Raw genomic sequence first — 22,908 nt, 5'->3', positions numbered from 1 at the left:
CTAATGGGGAAGAAATTCCCGTTAGTTTAGTATATGACCAAGTAGAGGTGGCCGCCAAATATTCCCAACAGGATTGTAAGTTAGACCGCCTTTTGGACGGTGTACAGGAGGAAGTGTTTGAGTCCAAGTGACTATGTACTTTCCTTGATACCTGTAATTCTAGCTGAATTGTATAGCGTTTGTCATGGCAGACCTTTTCACTGCAACCTCCGGACCCAAAGGTGCGGAGTATTTCCGAATACCCGCACGGCCGAATAGACCGGAGTATGCGTGGAAACTAGGTGTAGGGGTCATAGTTGCTTGAACAGACAAGTTGTATCCGGCTAGCTATGTTATATTACATTAAGATTGTAAGAAACATTTTCCAGAGAGAATAGTTCCGTTAAGAGTTCCTTTCTCTGGGTGTGCATGCATCAGTTTGCATGTCCGAATTGTGATGTGAAAATCACAGTCTGTATAACTTCTGGGGGTTCACAATGGAGTGAGTGCAAAAAACATCTTTAATTCACCGACCGAATATTCCCTTAAGAATGCTAGCTTTCGGCTTCACCCAGTCTGAGGTACACATCCGGATGACCCGGCAGTAACAATCGCAGAGGTGCTCCCTTTATGCCCTAGCCGAACTAACGGGAACGTAGGGCATAAGCACAGGAGCCAGGCAACCCAGCTTGGCCAAAACTTAAGTCATATTGATGCATATAGTGGCGAAGAAAAGGTACATATGAAAAAACTCATATGTGAAGAGCTTGATGCTCAAGGAATAATAATAAAGAACTTCTGTCGAAGAAGCCCCCAGGTATAATGGACGTACATAAGATGTATGCGTCAGGGGTGTGCAGTCTAGCCGTACGAAAGCTTTAAAGTGAAAACAAAAAAGTGATCGGAAAAGAGAGAAAAAATAATGAAAACTACAGGGGAGAAGGACACGAACAAGGAGTTCGGCGCTAGGCATAGAATCTTCGGAGTCTGGCCGTGTTCCAGGGGTTCGGCTTGAGGCGATTGTCTGATGCATCACGAAGATGGTACGCCCCTCCGGCGAGAGCTTCGTCAATTATGAAGGGACCCTCCCATTTGGGCTCGAGTTTGTCCTTTTTCTTCTCCGGCAGGCGTAGAACGAGTTCGCCAATGTTGTAGGTCTTGGCCCGTACTTCTTTGCTTTGATATCTTCGAGCCTGCTGTTGGTAAAATGCTGAACGGGCTTTTGCGACATCGCGCTCCTCTTCCAGGGCATCTAGGTTGTCCTGCCGATCAAGCTCGGCTGCTCTCTCTTTGTACATACGCACTCGAGGTGAGTCGTGGATAATATCGCAGGGCAATACAGCCTCCGCGCCATACACCATGAAGAAAGGTGTGTATCCGGTAGTACGGTTGGGCGTGGTCCGCAGCCCCCAGAGTACGAAGTCGAGCTCCTCAACCCAGTGCTTGTCTGATTCTCTCAAAGACCGCACTAGTCTGGGCTTGATGCCGCTCATAATAAGACCATTGGCTCGTTCGACTTGACCGTTGGTTTGAGGGTGATAGACGGAGGCGTAATCGAGTTTAATGCCAAGATTGGTACACCAGGTTTTACCTCATCGGCTGTGAAATTAGAGCCGTTGTCGGCGATGATGCTGTGTGGGACACCATAATGGTGCACAACACCGGATATGAATTCTATCACCGGGCCAGACTCGACCGTTTTGGCCGTTTTAGCCTCTATCCATTTGGTGAATTTGTCCACCATGACCAGCAGATATTTCTTCTTATGGCTTCCCCCCTTTAAGGGGTCCAACCATATCCAGTCCCCAGACCGCGAAAGGCCAAGTAATGGGGATGGTTTGTAAGGAAGTTGGGGGCATATGGCTTTGGTTGGCGAAGAGTTGGCATCCGACGCAGCGTTGGACAAGGTCCCATGCGTCTGCTCGGGCTGTCGGCCAATAAAACCCAGTACGGAAGGCCTTGCTAACACGGGCCCGAGCTGCGGCGTGGTGTCCACCGAGACCAGCGTGAATTTCCGCTAAAAGATGCCGCCCCTTTTCCTCGGAGATACATCTTTGAAGTACTCCGACAGTACTTTTCTTGTAGAGCTCTCCGTCGTGAACCTTGTAGGCCTTCGAAAGCTGGACAATGCGGCGAGCCTCATTCTGGTCTTCGGGAAGCTCCTTCCTATTAATGTAGGCCAAGAAGGATTCGGTCCATGGGGCAATGACTACCATAATGAGATGTACCGACGGTGTTATTTCGGTGGCTGAGCCCCCGATACTATCAGTATGTTCGGGATTTGGGGTTGTACTCGAATCTGGACTGTTGTTGCACCACGGATGGCTTGAAAAGCCTTTCCAGGAAAATGTTGGGTGGGATGGGGTCGCGCTTGGTGCCAATGCGAGCAAGGACGTCCGCTGCTTGATTACTCTCCCAGGCGACGTGATGAAATTCGAGCCCCTCGAACCGAGCCGATATTTTTAAGACGACATTACGATAAGCTGCAGTCTTTGGATATTTGGCATCAAAGTCTCCGTTTATTTGAGATATCGCGAGGTTTGAGTCCCCGTGCACCTCTAGGCGTTGTATGCCCATGGATACGGCCATCCGAAGACCATGCAATAGGGCCTCGTATTCGGCTGCGTTGTTGGAGTCTGTGTATAGTATTTGGAGTACATCCTGGACGACATCGCCGGTGGGGGATGTTAACACGACTCCCGCTCCTAGCCCCGCTAGTATTTTGGAGCCGTCAAAATACCACTACAAGAAATATGTCAACTTAGGACCTTCTGTTAGTGACCCTGGAAGAATTGGTCATAAATTTATGACCATTTTAGACCAATTGGTCAAAAGCTGTCTGGGGGGCTCCAAACCCTAAACCATAACGACCATTTTGGTCAGAAAGGTCATAATTTCATTAGAGGAAATGGTCGTAAAGCTAGTAGCACTGTCCACTGCCTCATGCCTAGCTGATAACGACCAATATAAATGGTCACTACCCTTTATTTTGAATGCATTAGGATGATTAGGCAGCCACCTCAGCAACCTCGCTTATGTGTCATTGTCTAGGTGTCATTTTTGCTTAAATGTTAATATTCAACAGACAGGCGGGGCAAACACTGACAGGCGGGACCCATTTGACAGGCGCCGGAGAGCTTATTTCGCCCAAAAAAGATGCGTGAGGCGGGACTCAAACCCACGACCTCGTGCTTGATTCGCTCGCTCGCTACCGCTGGGCTAGAGAGGGATAGTTGCTCATGTATGGGAATTTGCCTATACATTATATAAAACTACGACTCTCTCATATCATTGACAAGTGGAACCTTCCGACCAGGTGGCATCGAACAGAGCAACACTTAGCGTTTTTCTAGGTCTTCCGACCAGGTGGCGGCGGGCGTTTTTCTAGGTCTTCCGACCAGGTGGTGGCGGGCGACGTGGAGGCGACGGCGGGTGCGGGGGCGGGGGCGTGGGCCAGCAGCGGAAGCAACCGGCATGGGCGGGGGCTGCAACCAGCGGTGGTGTTGCCGGGGCCGCTCGCCTCGACCACAACAGGAATGGCGACCTCGCCGCTCGCCTCGCCCATGACATGAACGGCGACCTCGCCGCTTGCCTCGCCCACGCATGGGGGACTCGCCGCCGCCGAGCATGGGGGAGTCACCGCCGCCGCAAGCAGACCTCGCCAACGTATGCACCCCTCTCCTTCCCCCCTCTCCTCTCCCCCACGCCTCAGATTTGCCTGTGTTGCGCCTGTTGATGAACACTAGCGTGTGTTGCGCCTGCTGCTGAGGGGCAGGGGAGAAAGAGAGAGATAATTTGAGTTTTATTATCTTACTAGCTGAGGGATAGGGGATGAACACACCTCCCAGTATGCACCCCTCTCCTCTCATGCTGATCTTGTTACAACACTAGCTGAGGGGCAGGGGAGAACTTTGTTTGAATCCTAGGAAATGTTTGCGTGGAGAACTGATAGGACTTAATTTGTCTGATGTGATCATAGGTATGTAGAGAACTTTGGACTGTCCAGAACTTTGAACTTTGCTCCTAAACTGAGTTTGTCTGATCTGAATTTTTGAGCATTGGGCAATGGAACTAGTTTTGTGGATGTCATAATGTGTGTGTGTGTGTGGTTGTATGAATAATCAATCTCCACCTCTGAAGTTCCAGCCTAAGGTTTATGTAGATTTGATGTAAACTTGGAAAATATGAAGGGAGTTGATGTAGATTTGATGTTACACCTCTGAAATTTCAGCCTCAAATCTGTTAAAGACCATCAATATTGATGTAGACTTGATGGAAACTAGGAAAAATCCCATTGATGTAGATTTGATGCAATCTTGGAAATGTCATTCATGTAAATTTGCAGTGCTGTTATTGTTGGTGGTTTAACCACAATAGTTCTTTGTGGCAGCATATGTTGTTATTGTTGGTGGTTTAACCACAGTAGTTCTTTGTAAATCACCTTTGTTTTTTGTGAACCAGCAGGTTTTTGTTAGCTTTTCTTTTCTCCCATGTGAAATCTGTAATTCCTATGAACTGCTTTTTATTGCTCCCATGTGAAATCACTAAACCATGTGAACTGGACTAAAGTAGTGAGAAATTGGAAATAGCTGAATGTTGTGGTTAGGGAGTTAGCATATAAAGTTGGGTGCCATTACTGCCATCCATTTTCATTAATTAATCTTGATGCCCTTAGATTGATTTGCTAAGTTGCAACAATTTGTTGTCTTTGGCAGATGGACAGAAGCTGGATTAGAAAAGGAGTTAGAAAGTTTTCGAAAGAACATATGAAAGGAGTTGATGATTTCATGGCATTTGTTTGAGCAAATTTTGCCAACGATGCTCACATTCTTTGCCTATGCTGCGAATGCCTCAACCGTTCAAGAATGGCTCAAGGAAGAGTGGAAGATCATCTGCTTCTTAATGGGATGTCCAGCACATATGATAGGTGGATATATCATGGGGAACCTTTAGACAGACAACCTCAACATTTTGAAGCTGATACAGAGGCCCCTAATATGATGGGTGGTGGTGATGCTGGCATTGATTTCATGGAAAAGGTTTTGCGAGATAATGCTGGTTTGGAGGAAGAGGATGGGCATGAAGATGATAGGATTCCTGACCTATTAAAGGATTTACGATGTTGAACATCGTGCTGATGGACAGAAGTCGTTGTTTGCTGAGGTGTTAGATGAGGCGAAGCGCGCAGCTCATGAAGAGGGTAAATTTTCAAGATTTACCTTCACCGTGAAGTTACTCCACATCAAGTCTTTCTACCGGATTAGCAATGCTCCATTCAACGCAATACTCCGCCTTTTGAGCTTGCAATTCCCTGATAGTTGTGTTCCCAGATCTTATGATGTAGCATTGAGCATAATCCGCAGGCTGGGGTTAGGTTATGTGTCAATACATGTGTGCCCAAATAACTGCGTCTTGTTTCCGAAGGATTTAGCAAAGCATGACAATTGTCCAAAATGCAATGCCTCTAGGTGGAAAGATGCTGATGGGAAGAAGTCAATACCGGAGAAGGTACTGAGGCACTTTCCGTTTATACCAAGGCTGCAGCGGATGTTCATCTCGAAGAAATCATCGCGTGAGGTATAGTGGCACCAGCTGAAGCGGCAACCTGTGGACAATGAGCTGAGCCATCCAGCGGACGGAGAGGCATGGAAAGAGTTTGACCGTATACATTTAGATTTTGCTGCAGATCCAAGGAACATAAAACTTGGCATTGCCACAGATGGGTTTAATCCGTTTGGGAACATGAGCACGTCTTATAGCATGTGGCCAGATTTTGTGGTGCCGTACAACCTGCCACCATGGGCATGCATGGATCAGTCCAACTTCATGATGTCATTGCTTATCCCGGGTCCAGAGTCTCCAGGAAAGGATTTTGATGTCTTTATGGAGCCCCTCGTAGAAGAACTGCTCCAGCTCTGGACTGGTGTACCTATATACGATGCCTTGAGTCCGGAAGAAAAGTTCAATCTACGTGCTGCAATCATATGGTCCATCCATGATTTCCCGGCTCTGCACACTCTGTCTGGGAGGATCACAACGGGTTATAAGGCCTGTGTCCATTGTGACAAAGACCCTTGCTCAAAGAGAATAAGGAGCAAGATCTTCTATATTGGGCACCGCCGCTTTCTTCCCCGAAACCATCGCTGGCGAAGAAGCAAAGATTTTAATGGTAAGAATGAAACCCGTGACAAGCCAGCTGAATTCACTAAAGAAGAGCTGGAGCAGCAACTTGAAAAGGTGAAAGATGTGAGACCAGGAAAGCTTGCGAAGAAAAGAAAGCGTGAGGAAGGTCAATGTTGGGACCGGAGGTCTTGTTTGTGGGACCTGCCATACTGGGCTGATATGAAATTAAGGCATAATCTCGATGTAATGCACAATGAGAAAAACATATGCGAGAATCTGCTAGGGACGTTTCTGAACATTGAAGGGAAGACAAAGGACACGGTTAGTTCTAGGCTTGATTTGGAGGACATGGGCATAAGAGAAGATTTGCATCTACAGCACAATGAAGATGAAGATTCATTTGAAATGCCACGAGCATGGTATACAATGAGTAAAGAACAAAAGCTTGCATTCTATGAATTCCTAAGAGCGGTGAAATTTCCAGATGGTTATGCTGCTAACCTAGCAAAGTGTGTTACTTCTGATGGATTCAAGCTTTCAGTACTGAAAACCCATGATTGTCACATCCTCCTCCAAAGGATTTTACCGGCGGGCCTCCGAGGAATCATGGACAAGGATATATATGAAGCGGTTGCTGAGCTGGGAAATTTCTTTAGAGAACTGTGCTGCAAAACACTCAAGTTAACTGCCCTGGAAAGACTTGAAAAAGAAATCCCAATTATTCTTTGCAAGCTTGAGAAGATTTTCCTTCCATCTTTCTTCACCGTGATGGTCCATTTGGCGGTGCACTTACCAAAAGAGGCAATGCTTAGAGGCCCTGTGCAATACGGTTGGATGTACCCAATCGAAAGAAGACTGCTTACTTTTAAGCGTTATGTGCGAAACACGGCAAGACCTGAAGGTTCTATTGCTGAAGCATATGTCATTGACGAGTGCTTGACTTTTTTCTCTAGATACTTTGGCGATGTGGAAACAAGATGGAACCGGCCGGGCAGAAATAGAGAGCGGTCTGATTCACAAAGTGGTGATGTCTCTGTTTTCAACCATGGTGTGAACTTTCTTGGAGCCTCACAATACTTGGAGGCTGGTGATGAGTATGACAAGATGGTTTGGTATGTGCTCAGCAATTGCGCCAAGGTTCTACCATATATTGAGTACGTTATATCTTGTGCACTCATTATATTTTTTTGCTTGGGTTGGCACCAGCCTAATGTTTTAATTCACATGTTTTGTTTGCATTGCAGGAAATGCAAGGAAGAGTTAAATCAGGAAGAAAGCAAGATCAATGTTGATAAAAGGGTTGCCAAGGGGTTTGCTAATTGGTTTAAGAATCATGTGAGATCTTTAGCTACTACGAGCGTGTCCGTAACCGTGGACTCGACTATCGATAGATTATTACACTCTGCAGAGGTAGCACATTGTACCCACACCACGGAACCCATGGCCTCATACTCCCATTCGGGTGGACCAACGGCATTCCGACGAAACCCCTCCATTGCCATGACACTCTCCCGGCCACTCCAACTCAATCCCCACCGGGCTAGTCCTGGGTGGCCCCGTGTCTACCAAAGACACAATGACCACCGTTGTGGCCAAAACGACCCACAAGGGGACCCGGTACCATAATCTCAACAACGGGCACACAAGGTTATGTCTGCTTACCGGGCCAGGGTAAGCATGCCCATAACCTTCCCTAGTTGGAGGCACCGACCAGAGGCATGACAATGGACCGAATCAAGGCCTTCCCATAAAGGCAAATGTGGTTGCACTGGGAAAAACTCGATTCAGTGGCACCATGACCCGGCCAATGATATATTCAAGTTGAGTTATATTCAGGTTCAACTTAAATGGAAAATAACCGGTGTCATAGTATGCCATCAAATGCAACACTAAGATATGCATCACATATTAACGGAAATGACTGAGTCAACTATATTCACACTAAGCATAAACATCAACAACTCAGGTCACTTTTCTGGTTAGGATAAACCTCACTTTAAACATAATATTTCCTAGCAAATTTTATTATTTTACTCATGCAAGAAAATAACTTCAAGTAATTACTCATATGCATAACAATATTATTCTCTCATCACCACAAATGAATTCTTGTTTCTTTACGAACTAAGTTAGTTTCAAACATTCTGTAATCAAGCATATTAACTGAAACAAGCACTTAACAGAATATAAATAATATAATAGTTATTTAAATGCATGGATTAAATCTTTCATTCAAGTAAGAAAATCATAAATATTGAAGTGCCACCATGAAAATGTTGCTGTGGCTTGCCTTAGTGCAGATGAGGTTCACAAGCCTTCTGGTCATCCTCAAGACAAGCCTCACCCTCTGAAAATAATTTTAAACACAAGAAGAAAATATCAAGAACCCTTCTGAAAATCACCAGAAAATCTAGACAGCACAGAAAAATCTCATTTTTGGTGAGCTCCTAGAATTGTTTGCAAAGAACACAATGCAAAAAGAATCAATTCATTTGGACTTATGGTTGAAGAGTTATAGCTGTTTGAAGCTGTCTGGAAAATATATATGAATTTGAATTTAAATAAAACAAACTGGGGGGGTGACGTCGAAGGCGTAAAGCCTCGGGGCGCCACCACTCGTACCGCTTCGCGCGCGTACTGAGTTGCTGACTAGTGGGCCCTGCTAGTCAGGTGAGGTGGAGGGGGAGGAGGAAACAGAGGGGGCCGTGGCTTCGCTGGAGCTCACGCCGGCGACGAGAGCTCCTTGGCCAAAACGAGAGGGAGGGATCGAGAGAGGGGATGGAGGCGCACCTGCCCATACCCGTAGCGTAGCTACGGGTGGTCGGATGGCGTCGGAATCGACCTCGCAAGCGGAGGCAGAGCGCGGAGGTCACTGGAGACCAAGACGACAGCGAACTGCGGCGACTCCAGGGGCTCCAAGTGGACGGAACAGCTTCACCGAAGAGTGGCGGAGGCTCTGGAAGGGTCGCCCAGGCCAGGGAGGAGCTGGAGCTACCACGACGACCCGAGGGGATCGCCGGTGAGCTCGAGCTCGGGGACAGCGGCCCGCGGCCTGCCCGGCCGGGCTACGGCTATCTACAAGTTTGTGGAGTGTGTGGGAGTGGAGGATGGTGCTCGAGGAGGCTGGGGGTGGCTCCATTTATAGGCGAGCAGCGAGGGGGTTCAGGCTCCGCCGGTGGACACCTACACATGGCGCCCGGCGACGAGCGGCGTCAGTGAGAGGGGGAGAAGGCGACGCAGCTCACGCGGGGACTGTGGGCGAACGGGGACGAGCACAGGATCGAGGAGAAGGCGACGAGCACAGTGCACACTGCACTGTTACGTTGGCCGAACCGCGCCCGTGCTCGCTGCAGCGAGCTCCGGCGTCGGCGAGTGCCAGGTGGGAGTTAAGGGGGTTGGGACGAAGATGGTAGCGAAGTTTGGCGTGCTATGGCAGTCAGGGAAGCGAGCACGCGCGAAACAGAGCGCTCGGCGGCACTCAGAGCGCGTCGACACGCAGGCTGGCATCGTGTACACGCGTGGTCACCGCATGAACTCTGCCCTCAGGCCGACCTACGTCCAAAGTTCATGTCTGGCTTGTTGTTCGTGGTAGTTTTGAAGATTACCACGCTTTGGTTTGGATCCAGACGCAGTAGAAAAAAATTCACAAGGTAAGTTTTTGATCAGTAACTTTGAGAGGTTACTGAGGTCAAATGGCTGGGAGTTGGGGGCTGTGCTTTGGAGGCTAGCAATCATCTACTAAGGAGATGATGCACAAGAAAAATCAGCCACAATGGAGCAAGTAAAATGGTTGTTGCTGTAGAAACCACCATTTCTGTCCAGAACAGAAAATATTTTCTGTAGCAAAAATATTCCAAAAAGTGGTGCAATATTTTTGCTCAGGAAGGTGCCCTAGGGTTCAAAGAATATTTGTGAAGGGTATCACGAAGTGCTCTTTTGCGCTTGTTGTTTGAAGCGAATGTCTCGAAGACCTTCAATGCTCTTGTGTCGTCGTTTTCTGGAGGGTGCTGTTCTGGGGCGTCCTTGATAAGGATGTCCTCGCCGCTCTTGGCTACCTGCCGGAGTATCCAACAAGCTCTAAGGCTGTGGGTTGCCACGGTATCTGGCGTCGTGTGTATTTTGCACGGGCCATCGAGCCATCCCTCCAGAACGGTGCCGTGTCGCGTAATGGGTTTATGTTTCTTGACTGTTGGACATGGTGTGCCACGGGGGTGCGCCCTCTTCGCCTGTAGGAGGGGTTTAGTTGGGACCGACGGTTCCCAGCAAGCTGCCTGAGTTTTCTAGGCACTTTCCATCGCGCTGTACTTCTGTATGATAGTTGCTAAGTCAGCGAACTTCAGTATGCAGCGGCGATTGATGGCGTTGAGGATTTCTTCGTCCGCTCAATTGTTGCGAAACGTTGATATCGCGTCCTCGTCGCGGCAATCTTTTACCTTGTCTTTGACAAGGAGGAATCTGGCCGAGAAGTGGTGAACCGTTTCCTGAGACTGCTGTTTTATGCTCATGAGGGCATCTATGTACGGGTGGGTGGGTGGAATTAAATCCGAACCCTAACCTGAACGATTATCCGGTGTCTGAAGACCTTCCAGACTCAACAGTCCGGGCCCCGGAATATCTTCGCTTTGTTTAGGACCGCCGTCCGATTCTATGTTCCGAGGGCTGGTCGCATCCTTTCGGTGGTGAGTATCCGGCTCTTCCTGATCGGTGATCCGAACATAGTCCTTCGATATCGAAGAAGACTCGCCGTCCTGCTCCTCGACTACCGCTATCTGGTGGGTGACCGGTGGAGTTTTGATTTCTCCTTGATCGGTTTTAGGCCCGATCTGGTTGTAATCTGTAGCGATTCCCAAAGCGGCGATGCGATCTAGGAGTTCGTTTAAGGACGAAAACTCTGCCGGATCCATCTGCTTGGAGTGTTGGGAGTTGATGCGAAGGGGGTTTTCGATGGCCCGAGAGGTCATCATCGGCTCAACGGCCGAACGAGCAATCATAGAAAGGCGCCCAGCCGGAGGGTTTGGCCTGGGGCCAGAACTCCCCCGGAGGTGATGTTGTCTTTAAGGACGAGGTGAGCCATCGAGCCTTTCGTCGACGTCACAGTGGAACTCTCAATGAAAGCACCAATGTCGGTGTCAAAACCGGCGGATCTCGGGTAGGGGGTCCCGAACTGTGCGTCTAGGATCGATGGTTACAGGAGACAGGGGACACGATGTTTACCCAGGTTCGGGCCCTCTCTATGGAGGTAATACCCTACTTCCTGCTTGATTGATCTTGATGAATATGAGTGTTACAAGAGTTGATCTACCACGAGATCGTAATGGCTGAACCCTAGAAGTCTAGCCTGTATGACTATGGTAATGAGTATATCCTTCCCGGACTACACCCCCCGGTTTATATAGACACTGGCAGGATCTAGGGTTACATAGAGTCGGTTACATAGGAAGGAATCTTCATAGTTGATCGCCAAGCTTGCCTTCCACGCCAAGGAGAGTCCTATCCGGACATGGGTACAGTCTTCGGCCTTCATGTCTTTACAGCCCATCAGTCTGGCCCATGGATAATAGGCCGGACGCCTGAGGACCCCTTAGTCCAGGACTCCCTCAGGGGGTGCAGCACGAGCGGGAGGAGGCCTAGTGGAGCGGTGCCTACTCTTGGAAAGTTTTAGTGGTGTGGCGCTGAATCTAATAGAGTAGGAGACCTTATTTCCGCGCTAAGCAATGGGGCATCGTTGCACGCCAATGCGCCTACGGGGTGTAGGATTATCGTCGCTGCTGATCAAGCACGCGTCACCCAGGACGCTGCATGTGTTCCAACGTGGCGGTGGCCTTTCAATCTTTCATGATGGACCGGGCTGCTCCCTTGAGGTCAGGGGTTACAAAGGCTACTGTCTATTGGAGTGTTTCTAGCATAGGCAATGGATAGGCAAGGGGTTGCCGTTGATGGTGTCAGCGGAAGCGAGGAAGCGAGATCTTTGTTTTAAAGTAAGTCGGGTTGTTTTTTGCAAAATAATCTAGGCCTCTGTCATGGACGTGAGCCAGCTCCAATTGACTTGATTCAGGCGTTTCTGTAGGGTTGTGGGTCGAGTCAAGACATAGGGTTTCCAGGAATGGTGAGAGGGCCAAAAACACCCAGGGTAAGGAGAAGAAGCTCTTCGACAACGCCTCCAAGAAGTAAATGGTGTCCGTAGGCGCCAATGTCACCGGTACTGACCCTCGCTGGGACAAAGCTATCACCTAGATCTTCACACTCCACCACCCCATCGAACCCCGTAGCAGGGATCCGACCGCGCTAGTAATCGCTAAACCCGCTACAACCAATAGTGCTCTAGTGTCAGGATGAACTCTTCGACGATGCCTTCAAGAAGGAAAGAGACGCCCATGGACGACACCGCGTCGCTGCCACGGACCCCTGTTGGCCAAAGCACGTGCCCAGAGCCCAGAGACTTTCCAGCTCGACAAGCCTCTTGGGAGGAGGCTCAACCACCAACACACTCCAAACAAGCCGAAGCACGACCGAAGTGGCAATGACAGAGCACTTGAACTAGAACAGAGAGCAAGACACCATCCGTCGCCGCTCCACTACACTGCAAGTGTCAGAACACCAAGGAGAGTATCCTCGCCAATAGGACACCGACACTGCTGCCAGCACCTCCACCGCGCCGCCAACACGGGCCAACCACATTCGCAACACACAAGCTTAGATTATGTACACGACTCTATCACAAGCCCGCGCCACAACCACCACCACCACCGCTGACCACCCCATCATGCTGCGACCATCGACAGACCCCCACGCCCACAGATCGACTAACGGCACCAACAAAGACCGCTTACCAATGAACAGGATGCAACCGGGTCCAGGCATCAAGCCCCCACATCAGCAACCGCCGCCGACAGCAAAAGTAACCCCAAGTATCGGAAGTGACTGTCACGCCAGCATCAAGCACACATCCACTAAGAGGCAAGAGCATCTCTAATAAATGATGTGAAATGTTGTAGGACAATTTTTCCACTTCTAGTGCATGCAATCGATAGACCCAAGCATACATGGAAACCCATGGGTTTTGTTCATCTCCAAAAGCCTCTGAGTGTCCCGAGCATTGGGTGCTCTCAAGTACTCTGGACCAAATACTTCTACCATAGTATTTGCAAATTGTTTGACATAAAAGATAGAAGTGCTCTCTACCCTCTCCAAATTATCATCAATGTAGTCTGCCAGAACACCATCAAACCCATTAATAGTCGCGTAAATAGTGCCTCCTCGCGCGTTCCACCTGTCCCGATTTACTATGCCGATTTTTTTTAACCGGCTAAGGTAAGGTGGAAACGCAGGGAGCTAGCTCACATGACACATTTAGCCCAGCCCTCGTTCCCCGTTCGCTGCCTTCGTCCCCGATTCCTCTCCCTGTTCCTCATCAGCCGCCGCCGCCGCTCACCGATCCCTCCGCCACAGTCGCCACACTCTCCAAGAGCAAACTGCATGGCGCTCGCTCGCGCATACCACATCGATTGATTTTATCGTGCTTAAATAAAAAAGTACTCCCTCCTCATTCGCTCTCCCTCGTTTTCTCCGGCGGCTAGGGTTAGCGCGGCCGCCGCCCCATCCCTGCTCGTCGTCGCCTCTGCTCCATCAGCCCATCCCATCACCTCTGATGTCGGCCACTGGAGAAGGCGCCCCCCTGAGACCTTCTTCTTCCCCAAGCCTTCTATCTTTGAGTTCCAGCCGGCCACCATGGTGGTTGCAGGGGACGGGAGCAAGGGGATGGCATCGAGGAGCTCTGCCCATTTCTTCGTACGCGGCCGCCAATTCAGCTCCGCCTCCATCCCCACTGTTGCAGCCATGGTGGTCCACGGTGAAGGAAATATGCACTAGAGGCAATAATGAAGTTGTTATTTATATTTCCTTATATCATGATAAATGTCTATTATTCATGCTAGAATTGTATTAACCGGAAACTTGATACATCTGTGGATACATAGACAAAGCACAGTGTCCCTAGTAAGCCTCTACTAGACTAGCTCGTTAATCAAAGATGGTTAAGTTTCCTAACCATAGACATGTGTTGTCATTTGATGAATGGGATCACATCATCAGGAGAAGGATGTGATGGACAAGACCCATCCGTTAGCTTAGCATAATCATCATTAAGTTTTATTGCTATTGCTTTCTGGGCCCTCTCGGTAATGCACATCATGATAAGCCTTGCAAGCAATGTGACTAATGAGTTAGTTACGGGATGATGCATTACGGAACGAGTAAAGAGACTTGTCGGTAACGAGTTTGAACTAGGTATGAAGATAACGACGATCGAATCTCGGGCAAGTAACATACCGATGACAAAGGGAATTGCGTATGTTGTCATTACGGTTTGACCGATAAAGATCTTCGTAGAATATGTAGGAACCAATATGACCATCCAGGTTCCCCTGTTGGTTATTGACCGGAGAGGTGTCCCGGTCATGTCTACATAGTTCTCGAACCTGTAGGGTCCGCACGCTTAACGTTCGATGACGATTTGTATTATATGAGTTATGTGATTTGGTGACCGAATGTTGTTCGGAGTCCCGGAGGAGATCACGGACACGAGACGAGTCTCGAAATGGTCAAGAGGTAAAGATTCATATATTGGATGATAGTATTCGGACAACGTAAGTGTTCCAGAATGTATTGGGTACATATCGGAGTACCGGGGGGGGGGGGGTTACCGGACCCCCCGGGGGAAGATATGGGCCATAGGAGGGAGGCAAACTAGCCCACATAGGGGTGGCGCCCCCCCCCAAGGGAGGAGTCCGAATTTGACTAGGGGAGGGGGCGGCGCCCCCTTTCCTTCTCCTTCTCTTTCTCCTTCCCCATTTCCCCCTCCGATAAAAGGAAGGGGGGGGGCAAATCCTACTAGGAACCCAAGTAGGGCTCCACCTACTTGGGGGTGCGCCTAGGGCCGGCCTCCTCCCCTCTCCCTTGTTTATATATGGGTCTGGGGGCGCCTCTAACACACATCAATTGTTCCAAGCCGTGTGCGGCGCCCCCCTCCACGGTTTGCGCCTCCGACATATTCACGTAGTGCTTAGTCGAAGCCCTGCGCGGATCACTTCACCGTCACTGTCACCACTGTTGACACACGAACACGTCACGTGTAGCCTCAACGCCGGGGGTGATGCCCCGCAGCTCACGTCGAAGGAGACCCGACCGCCGGTGCAATACGCAGGACAGTCGACATGTGTTTTTGTAGACCTGAAACCCCGCACACCCGGGAGGGACCCCGTGAGGGCGCGTGGCGGCTATGGGATGCTCCAGGTCGATTCGCTCGCCCCTAGAGCCTCGTGGATCACTGCCCTCCAATACAAAGAACGAGCAAAGAACGAGAAAGAAAGATACAAGGGTAGGGGATAAAGATAGATGAACACGAAAGTGTAATAGATTGATTGGTTCGATTGGTGTTATTCAATCGGCCCTCACCCCCAACATATATAAGAGGCGGCTGGACTTCCTGTACAAGTAAATGATTCATCTAGGCTTTCCTTACAAAACATTACATCAATTCACGTCCTAGAGTCCTAGTTCTAGTCCAACTCGGATTCAGTCTAAATCTGGCCCAAACTTCTGTCTTGCTCCTTGTGCGGGCCGTCGAGCCTGCATATGACCTCCGATTGAGACAGCCCAATATGAAATTTGTGCTTCTCGACGAGACGAACAACTCTTGTATTGATCACTTTTCCAAACAAGGACATCTTGAATACTTTACGAGGTCATCTTTACTTTCCAGTCGGACTCGGTCTTGCAGCAGACTGGATTGTCCGAGTCTCGTAGTGAATTTGCATGCCATATACTATCTCTGATGATGATGACTCCAAAACCAAAGTTTGCCATTTTGACGTTACGCACAACTTCTGTATTGAACACTTCTCCATCCGAGGTCATCTTGATAAAATTTCGGGCACATATTCAATTTCACTCGGATTCGAGGTCATCCATTCGGATATTATAGTCATTCACTCGGATCGTCCGACTGGACTTTTTCACTTGGATGTTAGAATCTTTAACTCGGAAGATAATGTTTCACTCGGATGACTATATTTTCACTCAGAAGGTAATCTCTTACTCGATCGGCAAGTTTCATTCCGACGGTAATCTTTTCACTTGGATGACTATATTTTCACTCGGAAGGCAATCTCTTACTCAATCGGCAAGTTTTCATTCCGACGGTAATATTTTCACTCGGATGATAATAAGTTCACTCGGACGCAAACTTTCACTCGACTGGTAAGTTTTCACTCGGATGGTAAGCTTTCACTCGATCGGTAAGTTTTCACTCGGATGGTAAGCTTTTCACTCGGATGTCGCGACTGAAAACATAGCCTGACCTTGATTTGTCTCTCCAGGCCTCATACGACTTCGGATTGAGACGAACTATGCATGAAAATCGATCGGCTCGACGATACGAAACTTTTCTGTGTTGAAGGTTTTTCGATTCAAGGCCTTATTGAGGGCCGAATTGCTCGCGCGACACATCAGACAGGGTGTGTGGTACCTCGCGCCATATTTCCGTTTAGATTCCGTCTTAAGTGTATTGTCTCTAACTTTTGCATACCAACTCGAATTGAGATGATTTATATATTAAAATCGATTTCCTCGACGAGACGAAGACAATTCCTTTAGAGTGCTCCTTCATCCGAGGTCGTCTTGAAGGCGTCATCGGCCGAAAACCACTCGAAACACTAAATTCTGCCATTCGGAGTACAATTTCGATCCCTAAGATTGGTTCGGATGATGATAACCTAAACATCAAAGTTGTTCCATTCGACGACGCGAAACTTTATCATGTTGAAAACATCTTCATTTAGGGCCATCTTATTTGCATTTGTACCATGCCAAAATTCGGTGTCAACAACCACACTGTCGTGCTGACGGAACTCTCCCTCGACACTTTGTTGGATCAAGAGTTCGAGGGACGTCATCGATCTGAACGTGTGCAGAACTCGGAGGTGCCGTACGTTCGGTGCTTGATCGGTTGGATTGAGAAGACGTTTGACTACATCAACCGTGTTAAGCTAATGCTTCCGCTTTCGGTCTACGAGGGTAAGTGGAGACACTCTCCCCCACTCGTTGCTATGCATCTCCTAGATAGATGTTGCGTGAGCGTAGGAATTTTTTGGAAATTGCATGCTACATTCCCCAACAGTGGCATCCGAGCCAAGTCTGTGCGTAGATGATATGCACGAGTAGAACACAAAGAGTTGTGGGCGATGATAGTTATACTGCTTACCACCAACGTCTTATTTTGATTCGGCGGTATTGTTGGATGAAGCGGCCCGGACCAACCTTACATGACCACGTTCATGAGACCGGTTCTACCAATAGACATGCAACTTGTTTTGCATAAAGGTGGCTGGCGGGTGTCTGTTTGTCCAACTTTAGTTGAATCAAATTTGACTACGACCGGCCCTTGTTGAAGGTTCAAACAGCAAACTTTATGAAACATCGTTGTGGTTTTTATGCGTAGGTAAGAATGGTTCTTACTAGAAGCCCGTAGCAGCCACGTAAAACTTGCAACAACAAAGTAGAGGATGGCTAACTTATTTTTGCGGGGCATGCTGTGATGTGGTCAAGACATGATGTGATATACGTTATTGTATGAGATGATCATGTTTTGTAGAAGTTATCGGCAACTGTCAGGAGCCTTATGGTTGTCACTTTATTGTATGAAATGCAAACGCCATGTAATTGCTTTACTTTATCACTATGCATTATCGATAGTTGTAGAAGCAATAGTTGCACTACTAGAAAAAGGCTTACTAGTGGCGCACCAGTTTTGCCTACTAATGGCGCACTACTGGTGCGCCACTAGCATCACGCCACTAGTAATTTTTACTAATGGCGCACCGCTGGTGCGCCATTAGTATCTGGTACTCTAATGGCGCACCAGGCAGTGCGCCATTAGTATAGGCCACGGTGCGCCATTAGTATGCCTCCCAGGGGGCCATATATACCCATGTGCTTTGCCATACTAATGGCGCACTGCAGTGTGATGCGCCATTAGTATCCTTCGGCATACTAATGGCGCACTGCTGGGTGATGCGCCATTAGTACCCTCTGGCATACTAATGGCGCACTGCTCTGGGATGCGCCATTAGTATCCTTTGGCATACTAATGGCGCACGTTGGCGTGATGCGCCATTAGTATGTATATTAGGGATTTTTTTCTTTTCTGATTTTTGCACAGATTACAAAATATATTATTGGACAGAAAATAAGCAGCAGGACACAGCAACAGCAGATTCATCGAATACAATAGAAGATTAGTCTCCGAATACAATTCATCATATTAGTCTCCGAATTCAAAAGACCGAACGAAGATAGAACATTACAAGTCTCGAGACCGCGAGTAGCGAGTTTGTCTTCACATTACAAGTCGATATCGATCATCTAAACTACCATCACATAGAAGAGAGATGCAGTCATCACGATGAGCATCATCGCAATGAAACTGGTCTTCATCCGGTTCCTCCAACGCTCCCTCCTCTCTCCCGCTAGATAGCGCGCGTATCCAGATTCCGCCTCCGCCCTAGTGGTGTACCCTTTGTAACTGTTACCACTGAAACGGTGAACCTGTCTCCGACACTCCTCCCAGTCGTCATAGACTCCGGGAACCTTACCCTTGTACACGACATACGACGGCATCTCTATGCACTAGCCAAACAACAGACAATACATAAGCAATATATAAGTATGCAACAAAAGGATCGGAAGAGAAAAGCAAGACATTAATAGCACGATTCATGGTCCTACTAACAAATAGCATCGATTACATCTAAGTTGAACGACTGTCCAAACCAAAGAGACATACAAGTTCACTACAGTTTAATTACAACATGAGCTAATGAATGTTTCAGAACTACACATAGCATCACAACTTTCGACTCGACTCATGGGATCGGAGCATGGATGAAGCCGCCGTCTGTCATGATGGTCATGAAGTCGCGGGCGTTGTCAGCCTGCATTTGTAGCGTTGCTCTATCTCGCTGTTGGACGGTTGAAATTTGAGGTAGAACTGCCCCGAGGTACGAAGGACATCTTGATGGATGATTTCTGCAAACTCCGACTGGATGCAAAAGAATTCTTGTCGGATGTTCGCGTCCTGGATTGCCCCCAAGCTTGCGGCCCAATCTTTGAGATTATTTGGTAGCAGAAGGTGATTATGGTCCCGCACGATCGCCCGCATGTGATGGAGGGCGTAGTAGGCATCCTTCTGACCGCCAGGCGGCTGCTTGACGCAGAGGAACGTCGTGTTGTGGGTGAACACGTGCCTGCCGTACCTACGAACTGGCCTCTTAAAGGTGCCTCCAGATGCGGCATAGCCGGGGAGAGCATCATCAAGAACTTTCTTGATATTTGTGTAGTCTATCTTGGAGTCACGGTCCGGGTCGAGATACGTGGCCATGGAATATTTCGGGCTTAAGAGGATGAGTGTGCAATGTGTGTCACTGCACAGAACACGGAATGTTAGAAAAAAAAGAACGATCGAAATCTAAGAAATCATATGTTACGGGGCGGTTAGGAGATGACTTACTCGGGAAAGTAAGGCACGAGGAAGTTATCCTTATCTGGGTTTGCCAGAATGACGCCTTCGAGGTCTGAACTCGCGACTTGCCGGTCCCCAGCGCTGCCCAAGATCTTGGCACGCATGTAGAAGGGGTCGACTATCACAATGTCCGGGGTCTTGTCTCTAATGATCCGCATCTCCATACTCAGCGAAAATAGCCGAACGAAGGTGTAGTGCAGCGGATGAAGGTTAAGCATAGCAAAGATGTCATCAAATCGCAGGACGATCGTACCCCCGACGGCGCTATCCACAAAGCCCTTGCCCTCTGGCACCTTGGCCACGAAAACCGGGTATGCCACATCATTCTCTCTGAGACGCCGCTTCTCCAAAGAAAGAACACTGTCATGCAGACTCCGCATAGCACCGGTTGCAGCATTGAGCATATTTGTCGGTAGCATCGGCCTACCCGCCACATGCACCCTCCTCGTGATATCCTTAGGTGAAGGTGGTCCGTCCTGAGCACGGATCGTACTCGGTGCCGGTTGGCTCGCACTGGCGCCCTTGTTAGTCTTTCGTTTCCGTCCCTTCTTCTTGATCTGCTGTAATGGGATCGAGTTCTGCTCACAGACCGCCTTCTTGAGCGTGTTGAGGCTGATAATATTTGGCACCTCAGCTATCCGAGGCTCGGTGAAGGCGGCAGCTGGAGGCGTCTCCTGAGAACTGAACGCCAGACGACGCCCGTTGCAATTGGGTTTCTCCGCCATACCAGCTAGATCGCGGTCGTCTTTTTGACGGTTGGGTTCTTGAGAAGGAGGCCCGCAGAACTCGTCACCGTACCCATGTTCGGCAAAGTACTTATCGATGTTGGTAAATGTACCGTCGTCGTTGTCGTCGTCGTCCGGATCCTGTGCCATATGCATGTTCTGATCCTGTGCCATAGGGATGTCCGGCAGGTCCGGTAGCGTTGCGGCGTTCTTGCCATGGCTTGGCGCTGGCACGACTGGCGGTCTTGTCTGTGGGGTGGTGTCCCCCACCCCCAAACGAATCTGGCTCTACGGCCAAAGCAGGGGCCAGCTTACACAGGCGCTGAGGGTCATCACATCATCTTCGTCGGCCCAAGCGGGTCGAATCGGAGGTAACAACTCGTCGCAGCCTGGCAGTACCCGAACCAGTTCAACCCTATAGAAGGTGGGTGGCATCGGATTACCGGGGAACACGCGGTTGCCCGGTTGAACGATTCTGCCCTTGGCGACATCGACCAACTCGCCGCCCACGAAGTGCAGGAGAGTGCAAGGAACATCGGTGGCGCCCTACGAAAACATGTAGGGCGTCAGGGATGCCCAGTCAAAGGCAAGGAGATGAAGTCATCGGCCGAGAGGCTTAGTTACCGTGATGCCGTCGAGCTCAGCTAATGTCGAGGCACCGCCAATGGCGGGCGTGCGCGTGCAACTGACGGAGGGGCCGCTTGCTGGCGAGGTGCCGGCCGGCGTACACCCAGGTGCATTAAGCTCCAATGCCCGTGCCGGCGCCGGAGACATGAATACCGCCTCCGTCGGAGACACCAATGGCGCCGCCTGCGCATTGTGCGAGTTGCTGGCCGTGAAGCTGGGAACCGGGGGAGGCCCCTGTTGGCCGCCCGCAATCCACGTCGTCAGCCCCTGAATCAAGGTAGGCACAATGGCGGTGAGCGTCGTTCCCAGTTGTTGTTGCACTTGCTCTTGGACAATCTCCGGAATCCGCGCCACTTGTGCCTTGAGTTCTTGAACCTCGCGCGACTGGCTTTCCGAGCTGGTCTTTTTCTCCTTTCGCCCACCAGCGGTATAGTATGACGACCATTTTGTGGACAAGCCTTTGCCGGCCACACGACCAGCTGACGACGGCTTACTGAGCTTATCCTTGTTTTTCATTACGTTCAACGCCCTATTTAAAGGGGTGTCAAAAGGGGAGCTCTGAGATGACCCCGCGCTACTGCTTTCAGCCTCCTGCGGAAGGAATGTGAACCATTTAGAAATTTGGTTTCATTAACTAGAATGCAACCATATATGTAGCTAATTACGCGGGGGTGTATTCCTTACCAGAACTTTCTCAAGCGCCTTGGTCTTCGGATCCGTGGTAAGCTCCTTTGTTACCGGGTCCTCCTTGTACCGGGCCCTGACAAAGTTCCTGGTCTGCTTGTCAGGGAATTTCTCGAAGCGCGGCGGTAGGCCTTGCTCGGCACGCTCCGCGTCCTCCTTGTCCCATATAGGCTCCGCCACTCTATAACCGCCGGGACCGAGTTGGTGGACCCCTAAGTTCAACTGCCGCATTTCTTTCCCCCACTGACTTGATTCGGAGGTTGCGCTGCTCTCGCACTTGATCTTGAACTCCTTGTAGTCATCTTCGCTCATCAAAGGATATTTCGCCTTGATCTTCTCATAACTATCACCTTTTTCAATCATTGCCTTCACCATGCTTCTCCATGTAGACAGGGCCGTGCTCATCCTCGTGAGGGCGGCACTGTTCACTTTATTCCCTGAGAGGCGTGTGTTTGCAAACTCATTGGGGAACTTGTATCGTTCGTGCAGCTTCGTGAAGAGGAGGCAGCGCAAATTCCCTCGGTCCTTATGCCTTAGGTTCTCGGTGTTGATCGAGACGGTGCTCTGGAGAATGCACCCGAGCTGAACCGAGTACCCCTTGACTACATGTTTGGGCGCCGTTGGATGCCCGTCGGAGTTCACTTCAGTAAATTCCTCCTTGACGGTGCCGAGCACGTTCGGGCGCCGGTCCTTCCGTTGCCTCTTCGGTTGGCTGCCATCTGTGTGTGCGCCTCCATCATCAGTGGTGGCATCCTCGGCGGCACCATCAGTGGTGTCATCCCCGACGCCACTAGGGGTTGTGTAGTCAGGATCGGTGTCTTCCGCGGCGTCCTCATAGCGGTGAGGTTCTTCCTCCATCTCCTGGGACAGCTCCCAGAATTGCTTGCCGCCCGAACCGCCGGCCTCATCGTTGTGGGCCATGTTTCGCTCTAAATAGGAAAATAGTTTGGTCAAAAAGTTGGTTATTGTCAAGGAACAAGATCTCTAAGTTGACCAAATAACCTAATTCTCGAGGAATGTCGCCAAAAAGATGGTTATTGTCAAGGAACAATTGAGAGATGTTTGTGATATTGCCTAGGTGTTTTGGGATGGAACCTGTTAGTGTGTTGTTGCTAGGTGTTGTGGGATGGAACCAGTAGCTTCCTTGCAACCCACAAAAGAGAAAGGAAAAGGGGTGAAAAGGGGGAGATGGTT

General features: G+C 49.4%; 1 pseudogene; it reads left to right on the top strand.

The window, feature by feature from the left end:
- Positions 1-4,694: 4,694 nt before the first annotated feature.
- Positions 4,695-22,908, top strand: part of LOC141026891 (uncharacterized) — a 30,156-nt pseudogene continuing 11,942 nt past the window's right edge.

This window comes from Aegilops tauschii, chromosome 7 (genome assembly GCF_002575655.3).
Source record: "Aegilops tauschii subsp. strangulata cultivar AL8/78 chromosome 7, Aet v6.0, whole genome shotgun sequence".
NCBI lineage: Eukaryota > Viridiplantae > Streptophyta > Magnoliopsida > Poales > Poaceae > Aegilops > Aegilops tauschii.
This window is presented reverse-complemented; position numbering and strand designations above follow the sequence as displayed.